The 9,203-nt window shown below is 38.9% G+C and overlaps 1 long non-coding RNA gene across 1 annotated transcript; it reads right to left on the bottom strand.

Annotated features, from left to right (window-relative positions):
• Positions 1 to 7,403: 7,403 nt before the first annotated feature.
• Positions 7,404 to 8,718, bottom strand: LOC121104032. Its single transcript, XR_005836402.1, has 2 exons — positions 8,156 to 8,718; positions 7,404 to 7,619 (listed from the first exon to the last, which is right to left on the bottom strand). It is a non-coding gene; the product is annotated as an uncharacterized LOC121104032 (long non-coding RNA).
• Positions 8,719 to 9,203: the final 485 nt, after the last annotated feature.

The raw sequence follows: 9,203 nt of genomic DNA, 5'->3' as shown, positions 1-9,203 counted from the left end.
AACAAGTACAGCAGCCAGGACCTCAGAGAGAAGAGAATCACAGAGAAATGAATATAACATTCCACAAAGATTTTGCCTCAAAGAATTTCTCTGAATCCTAAGTCTTTGGGTAATGAGGTAAGGAAGAAGAACCGTAAACAAAAGAAATAAACAACAACAACAAAACCCAAAACAAAACAAACACACACACACCCCCCTCAAATTTTTTAAGGTGTTTAAAAGATATACAGAGATTAAGGCAGTCATATGTGGCTAAACAGACAAAAATAGGAGTTCAGAGCCCAAAATGGAGAAGGAATTCTGGACAATATGTCAGTTTTCAAGTAGAGATTTCTGAATGACTATACCCTAGTTTAAAGGCTACAGCAGTCGGGGCGCCTGGGTGGCGCAGTCGTTAAGCATCTGCCTTCGGCTCAGGGCGTGATCCCGGAGTCCTGGGATCTAGCCCCATGTCAGGCTCCTCTGCTGGGAGCCTGCTTCTTCCTCTCCCACTCCACCTGCTTGTGTTCCCTCTCTCGCAGGCTGTCTCTCTCTGTCAAATAAATAAATAAAATATTAAAATAAATAAATAAATAAAGGCTACAGCAGTAATATACCATCCCTAATAAAGCTTTAAGCCCAGCCTCCAACCATCTCAAAGCCTGCTCTACTTAAATGAGGGCAAGAAGAAAATTTAATCCTCTTTGAAGGAGGATAACATCATCCAATGCCTCAGAAAGTTTCATACACAATGTCCAGTATTAAATAAAAATGTACTGAACCAAATGATTAAAAAGCAAAATAAAAAAAGACAGTAGAAATAGATACTCAGATGAATCTTTTTTTGAAGTTGTCAGTCTTATAAGTTAAAATAACTTAATATATTCAAAAATATCAAGGGAATGATGCAGAAAACAAGTGAAAATATGGAGAATTTTATTAGAGACCTGAAGACATGTAAAAATAAATCAAGTAGAAATCCTAGAAATTAAAAATAAAGTTTCAGAAATGAAGTACTCAATATGTAGGATTTAAAACAAATTAGACACAACAGAAGAGATGATTAGTGAACTGGAAAATAGGTCAAAAGAAATTATACAGATTAAAGCAGATAAAAAGAATGGAAAATAAAGAGAATTATAAAATGGACTCGTAAGGCATGGTAAAACAATCAAAATATGCAATCCCAAAGGAAAGGAGAAAGTGAATGGGCAAAATTGTATTTGAAAAGATACTGTCCGAGAATTTTCCAAAATTGGTGAAAAAACAATAAGCCACCAATCCAAAAAGCTTGAAAAACCTCAAGTAGAACAAATGTAAGGAAAATAATATCTAGACACATCAGAGTAAAATTGTTAAAAATTAAAGAAAAAGGAATAAACCTTAAAGCAGAGGAAAAGGGAGAGATGCATAATTTTACAGGAGTAACAATAAAAACTGATAGCTGACTCCTCAAAAGAAAATATGGAAGTCAGAAGACAATGGAAAAAAAATTTCAAATTTAAGCAAGAAAGTAACAGTCAACCCAGAAAGTTACATCCAGTTAAAATATCTTTCAAAAGTAAAGGTGAAATAAAGACAATTTCAGACACATAAAAACTTGGGGGAATTTAATGCCAGTAGACCTACACCAAAAGTAACACTGAAACAGTTCCTCAGGCAAAGAAACTGATCCCTGATTTAAGCTCAGTAATACAAGGTATAGTGAAAAAAGAAAGGGTAGATATATGGTTAAAACTAAATGAATGTTGACTAAACAATGAAAATATCTTGTTGAGGTTAAAATATATGTAGAATTAAAATACATGGTATTGATAACAAAAATAGATGTGAGAGATAAATAGAATTAACAACACTATTTTTCAAGAATAAATATAAAATAAAAGCATTGGAAATAGCCAGAAATGGGTGGGCTTGAGCTATCTGTTCTGCACGTTTTCTCTTATTTGGGCTAAGGGAAGCCAGGGGAAGGTGCCTGTGGGGCAACTTTGTAGAAATGAGGGAGGGAAAATAAGTCAACCATGAGTCAGATCTTGCTCTCAAGGAATATGCAATGGGGTGTGGTATGTGGCTCTTTCTTTGGGCACCCTGAAGAAATCACTCATGTTCCATGAAAAGGCCAGCTTTTGGACACCCGTGAACAGAGGGCATGAAGCACAGCCAGTTCACATCACCAGAGAAGCAGTGACAACAGAAGACAGGAATCTCATCCAGCACCGGTCCTCCCCTCCTCACCCAGGGGGGAGGGCAGTTGATATAACACAAATGGGGGATTATTAGGAAAAAAAAGAAAAATGTTTTCATCTTGAGAATAGTAACCAGTTTAGTTATCCATTGCTATATAACAAATCACCCCAAGACAGTAGTTTAAAATAATAATGATTATTTCTCATGACTCTACAGGTCAACTGGGCTGTTCTACTCTACATAGCGTCCAATGAGGGCACACATTGTTGCATTCAGCAGGGGCTTGGCCTGGTGCCTCAGTTCTCCTCCAGGTGGTATTTCATCCTGCAGGGTCTGTTCATGTGACCTTACTTTCCAACAAGACAGTCTGAACTTCATCACAGCATCACAGCTGTGAGGGAGCCCAAGATGTAAAGCATCTGTGAAGCCTCTGCCTGCATCATGCTTACAAATTTCCCATTGGCCAAAGCAAGTCACAGGGCAAAGCCTAGGGTCAGTGTGGGAGGGGGTTGTACAAGGACTCAAATACCAGGAAATATGGTTAACTACAGGCTACCAGTGTCACAGTCTACCACAATAACTAACATTGTTTGAGCACTTCCCAAGTGCTAGGCACTGTATTAAGCACTTTACATATAGTAACTCTGTTTAAACCTCACAACAACCTCCATGAGGCAATGTTCCCTTTATAAAGAAAAGAAGTTGAAGCCCAGAGAGTTTAAGCAATTTGTCTTAGTCATACAGCTGGTAAGTGGTGAAACCATTAAATCTGATCTCAGTGCCCCCAAGCTTAATCATTTCACTTTACCTACCGTCCCAAAAGCTGAGACTCCTTAATAAACTCATAATGTTTATTATGTATTCTTATTGTTTTCCTCCCTGCCCCTTTCCTTTATTTTGATGAATTGCCTGTTTTCACTGTTCTCTTTACTCCTTCTGGCAATATTGAGTTTAACAAAAAACTCTCTAATAGTTTCTTTTAAACCTTTATAAGCATTTGTATTTATATTTCTCTGTTAATACGAAATTCAAAAATAACTTTGTCTCTCACCTGTTCTCTGAAGAGACCCTTAGTTCATTTTTATAAGGAAAAAAAATCATATATTTCATATTAACAAGTGATAACCCTAAGTAAAGGATAATCAGGGATATGGCTTTTCTATTTAAAGAGTCCTTTTTAGGGTCCTGGGTGGCTCGGTTGGTTAAGCATGCGACTCTTGGTTTTGGCTCAGGTCATGATCTCAGGGTTGTGAGATTGAGCCCTGCACTGGCTCTGTGTTAAGCATGGAGTCTGCCTAAGATTATTGCTCTTCCCCTCCCTCTGCCTTTCCCCTCTCCCCATACCCCACTCAAGCTTGTGCACATGCTCTTGCTCTCTCTCTAAAAAAATTAAAAATAAAATAAAGAGTCCTTTCTTAACAATTTCATTATAGTTCTTAGCCATATAACCAGCATCATTTTGACTTATACACATGCTTTACTGAATTAAACACTAGACTTTATTATGTTTCATGTCTTTTTGATTTTGAAATTTTATTCTGCTACAAATTTCATTTGGCTAGAATACTTCTTTGTGTACTCTTATTTCCACAAAGTTACCTTGGTAGAGAAAATTGTCCTTTGCTATGTATTCTTCCCTTCTTTCTGGAGTAATAAGACCTCAAAATTTTAGCTGGACATATGGTGTTTCCCAGAGGAAATCACTTTTCATGGTACTTTTCTTTTTTTTGCTGGGTATGGTCATGTGACATTCTGATGAATGGGATATGAACAGAAGTTATGTGTTCCATTTCCAGAACTTGCTTTGAAGGAAAGGGCTATCCCTCTACTTCGTCGTATTCCTTCCTGCTTATCTAAATGTATATGTGATGAAATGAGCTGGAAGGGTCATCTTGGACCACAAGATGCAAGTTTGGTGGTGGCACAAGTTGAAGTGCCCAGTGGTCAGTGATGACTGATATGATCCTGGATGCAGGTGTCTGGGATGCCTTGCACCAATCTCTTTAGCCTGGTTCTCTAGCATATCTAGTGATGTTGTGAGCCACCTGACATAGTTTCAATATATTCCTTTTCTTAGAACTTCCAGTTTCTGAAACTTGCAACTGAGGATATGACAGAGATATTGAAAAGATACAGTTGTAGGCAATATACCTTCAGGGGAAAGAAGAGGTGATACATGGGTTAGTTATAAGGAATGATTGAATCTGAAGGTGTAGAAAACTCAGTTAGTATTAAGTGATAGTCCATGGAACATAGTCTCCAAAGAGCTAATTAAATTACCACCTGTCATGACTATCTGAAATCAAGTGCTTTTTGAAGGCATTGGCAATTAAATGGCTATTGCCATAGGACACAGAAAAATTATGAGGAATTCAAGGACTATGACATAGGGTAGCTTTTCTAATGGCCCCAGAAAGCTTAAAGTAAGAGAATGTTCAGATTCCTAAATTTTTTACTTATGTCACAGTCTGAAACCTGTGGACTTTCTAGATTTTGCTAACATATCTGCTTTTCTAATACCAAAACATTGAGATAGCTGAAAAATAAATTCAAAGTCTGACCTCCAAACTTACTGAATTACAGGACCATTAAATCTACAGTCTTGCTGTTATCTGTCTGGTGTGCAAGAAAGGGCACTGATCAAGAAAGACTGGGATCCAGTAATTAGAATTGGAGTATATAAAATGATTTGGAACACCTTCAGTTCCCACTCCCATCGAATCTCTCTTACTGGAATAATGTTGTTTTTATCCAACAGAAAGCAATCTTTAGTTTTTAATGAATTGGTGTCCCACAAATTTAACTCAATTCTGACACTGTCTACCTGGAGATACCATCAGATCCCGCAGATTAAGGGCTGAGTCCCACTAGAATGGCCCCCACTTCAGATGCCAATTGGAAGTCCATGTTCCTGTGCTTCTGACCAACCAGCGATAGATTGGAGGTTCCCACAACCCTCATTTTGGGTTTGATTAATTTACTAGAGTGGCTCAAAGAACTCAGAGAAACATTGTCCTTACTGAATTACCAGTTATTATAAAAGGATAGAACTCAGGAACAGCCAGATGGAAGAGATGCATAGAGCAAGGTTTGTGGGAAGGGTGCAGAGCTTCCTTGCTGTTTGGGCTCTCCACTTTCCCCCATTTCCAGGCATTTGTCAACCCAGAAGTTCATCAACTCTTATTGTTCACTAGTTTTTACAGCACTTTATCTATAGCTGCCTTTCCCTTCCCCTTCCTGGAGGTCAGTGGGTGGGTCTGAAAGTTCCAATACTCCAATCACTTGGTCTTTCTGGTGACCAGCTCCATCCCAAGGTTATCTGGGGGCCCCACCCTAAGTTGTCTCATTAGCATAAACTCAAATGTGCTCAAAAGGACTTCTTAATGAGTGATAAAAGACGATCCTATCACTCAAGAAATTCCAAGTGTCTTAGGAACTCTGCGCTGGATACTCGGGACAAAGATCATACATATTGATTACACCACACTAGCAACGCAGCTACCTCTTACCTATCAGATGAAGCTGTTACTTTAAACTGTGAAGACTTGTCTGAAAGGAGAGCAATGTATTTCATGCCTCTCTCATATACACTTCTCTCCAATTCCTTAACCAGAGCTGACATTCGGCTGGTACCACCAGTGAAGCTGAACTGGTTGTTTGTAACTAGAATCTATTTTGATTAGTTTGGGATCTGCTCTGTTTGATTGGTGTCTATGCCTAAATAATAACTAGAGTCAGACCATAGTCTGTAAGTCTATGGTCAGGAAAACGGAAGCCACTGCTTTTCAGGCAGGAAAATATTTAGTAAAAGGGATTAGATGTTTAAAAAACCTTTGGAAGTGCTGAAGAGAGCGATGGACAGGGAAAGTCATCAGTTATATCTGGAAATCAAAGTTTCAGGAATCACAGGAAACTGCCACCAATGATCTCAACAGCCTGTTGCACCAAAACAGATCGTGCTCAGTAGAAAGCCTAGAAACCACTGGAAAATCTCACGCCTGATGTCTTTGAAGACTACATGCCTGCCTGTTAAGATTGAGCAATAATGATTTCTGCTGTCTTCCACCTTCCAAAATCTAGCAGGAATAACTCTTATTGGAAGAATCAAAACCAAAACCCTGATGACAAGGGAATCTGGGAAATGTAGGTTCCAGACTTCTGGCCACTGTAATGCAGGGGAATCCTTATAAGGGCAGGGATGATGCTGAGTTTGCATTAGACAGTATCTGGCACCCCCAGAGATCCCCTGAGAGCTAACTGCAAATTTAAAACAAGAAGAGAAGGATTACAGTTCCTAATAATTATAAGATTTTGCTATCTTAGACTGTGCAGAAATCTAGAGAGTAAGTGTGAAAATGAATTCTGAAGGTGTTAGAACAAGAAAAGAAGAGTATAATTTGAGATGCTCACTGAATTTACTGATATTGTTTGAAATAGACAGGATAGGCCAGGTTATGCTGAGGCAACAAACAATCTGAAAATCTCAGTAATTAAAAAAAAAAAACATTGCTTCTCATTCACACTACATATTTACTATAGAGAGAGCACTAAGGGAAATTTATTCATTATAGACATTCAAGGACCAGTGCTGATGGAAGTCATCTTGACATGTGATTCTATGAATGCAAAAACAGGAAAAAGATATTATGATGATTCACATGTAGTTCTCAAAGCTTCTACTTTTGAGGGGATACATGTTACTTCAGCTCATAGTTCATTGGCAAAGCAAGTTGCATAATGTGGGGTGAATACAAATATTATGCTGGATTTATCCTGTGCAAACTGCCCTACAAACTCTTAAATTATGTCCCTTAACATATGTCCCTTGTCTATAATTAGGTCCCTTGGCAGCACTAACATTTTTCAAAAGTAAGTTAGTTGCTGTCTGGTGCTAATTGGAAACACTACAGTTGAACTGAACTACCTTATATCAAAAGAGATAGGAGGATCCTGGATTGGCAGAGAACAGGTAGACACACTTAACCATCTGAAGTAGCACTGGGAAGGAAAAAGTTCCTGCGAGTCAGAGATACGACAGGGTTTGCAGAAGAGACTCTAAGTCCACTTTTCTAATCAGATGCATGGATTAAGGATTTGGGCCTGTTGCGTCCATCCAGGTACAGATGGATTCAAGAATTGTGGTCACCCATTTCCTTTCAATGCAATGATTTCACCCAACAGTGAATGTCAACATATTCATTTTGTAGGCCTACTATAACAAATTACCACAAACTGGGTGGCTTAAAACAACAGAAATCTATTCTCTCACAGTACTGACAGAGAGAAATCCAAAATCAAGATGCCAACATTTCTAGGAGGGAAACACTCTTGCTTCTTCCAGCTTCTGGTGGCTCCTAGCAGTCCTTGGTTTGTAGACCCATTATTCCAATCTCTGTCTCCATCTTCACATTGTCTCCTTTGTGTCTCTGTGTGTCCAAATCTTCCTCTCCTTTCTAATATAAAAATAATAGTCATTAGATTTAGAGCCTACTCTAAATCCAAGATGATTTGCTCCAAAATCCTTAACTAATTACCATATGCCTAAATTCTGAGGTTTTTGGAAGGACACAAATTTTGGGGAGGAACACTATTCAACTAGCTATGGGAAAAATCTTCACAATTATATTAGCCACTCTTGGGAATTACACCCAAGGGACTAGAAGAGAGGCCATATATGTTCCTCCTCTATGGCCCAGGATGGGAATGTGGGGAGAGAAAATACTTTGTGTTTCCATTATCTGCTGCTTCATAACAAACTACCCACAAAATTTAGAGGCTTAAAATCATAACAGATTATTATTTCTTACAAGGTATGGATTGACCAGGTGGTTATTCTACTTCACAGGTATCTCCTGGGGTCCTGGGGTGCTAAACGGTCCAAAATAACACTGCTCACATGGTGCTGGGTTTTAGCTGAGCTGGGGCTGTTTCCCAGGGCCCTAATTATACTCTATATGGTCTCTCCAAAAGGTTAGTTTGAGCTACTTACAGCATGGCAGATGGCTTCTCCAAGAGTGCAAAGTGAGAGCTCTCAGGACCTCTTAAGCTTTAGGACTGGAACTGATGTAATTGTTCCATGCGGGTCATACAGTCAGCTCAGAGTCAAGGCAAGAAGGTATACAGGTCATAAATACTAGCATGGTTCATTAGGGCCCACAAAAATTTCAGTCTACTGCACTTTCCTTTCTTCCCACAGCTATGATAAATGTGAAGTCATTCCAAGGGGCAAGTAATTTGCTAAAATAAATTGGAGGGATGGGTTAATGGGGTCAAAGCTATCAAAGAACTTTGAGGCTTTGGTATTGGATAGAGCATCTAGGATGAGAGCCGGTGTTAAGAAGAGAAGACAGGAGCCAAAATCTTCAAGAATGAGGGTAATAACCTCCAGATGTGAAGATACCAGCAGTGAGGATAGTCAGAGTATCAATTCCAAAGAAAGTAGGATTGCCACATAAGGACGGGAAAGAAAAGGTCTAGAGGAGTGCCTGGGTGGCTCAGTCAGTCAAGCATCTGTCTTCGGCTCAGGGTGTGATCCCAGCGTTCTGGGATTGAGTCCCACATCAGGCTCCTCTGCTAGGAGCCTGCTTCTTCCTCTCCCACTCCCCTGCTTGTGTTCCCTCTCTCGCTGGCTGTCTCTCTCTGTCAAATAAATAAATAAAATCTTTTTAAAAAATAAAACAAAAATAAATAAATAACAAATAAAACCTTAAAAAAAAAAAAAGAAAAAGAAAAGGTCTAGAACATTGTGCTAGAAGAATGTTGGTTGCTCCAGGACCTTTCCCTATGGAAATGTGAGAATAGGCAGCCTCCATTCAAGTAATCTTTTCAAACTTATTATAAACAATATTACATGTCTTTGTTGCAAAAGGAAGTAAAATACTTTTGCCAGATCTCAGAGAAAGCATTGATCAGAATCCCTCCAAGGACCCGAAAATGCTTCTTTAAGTAATTGTCACATCAGCATGGTAGCATGGCAACTCAAAGGGGTTAAAGAGTCTGATTTAGGGAGCAAAACTTGGAAAAGACAGCCTAAATCC

The sequence above is a fragment of the Ursus maritimus genome, unplaced genomic scaffold (genome assembly GCF_017311325.1).
Source record: "Ursus maritimus isolate PB19 unplaced genomic scaffold, ASM1731132v1 scaffold_2, whole genome shotgun sequence".
Lineage (NCBI taxonomy): Eukaryota > Metazoa > Chordata > Mammalia > Carnivora > Ursidae > Ursus > Ursus maritimus.
Note: the sequence above shows the minus strand (reverse complement) of the source record. Positions and strands in the feature narration are given on the sequence as shown.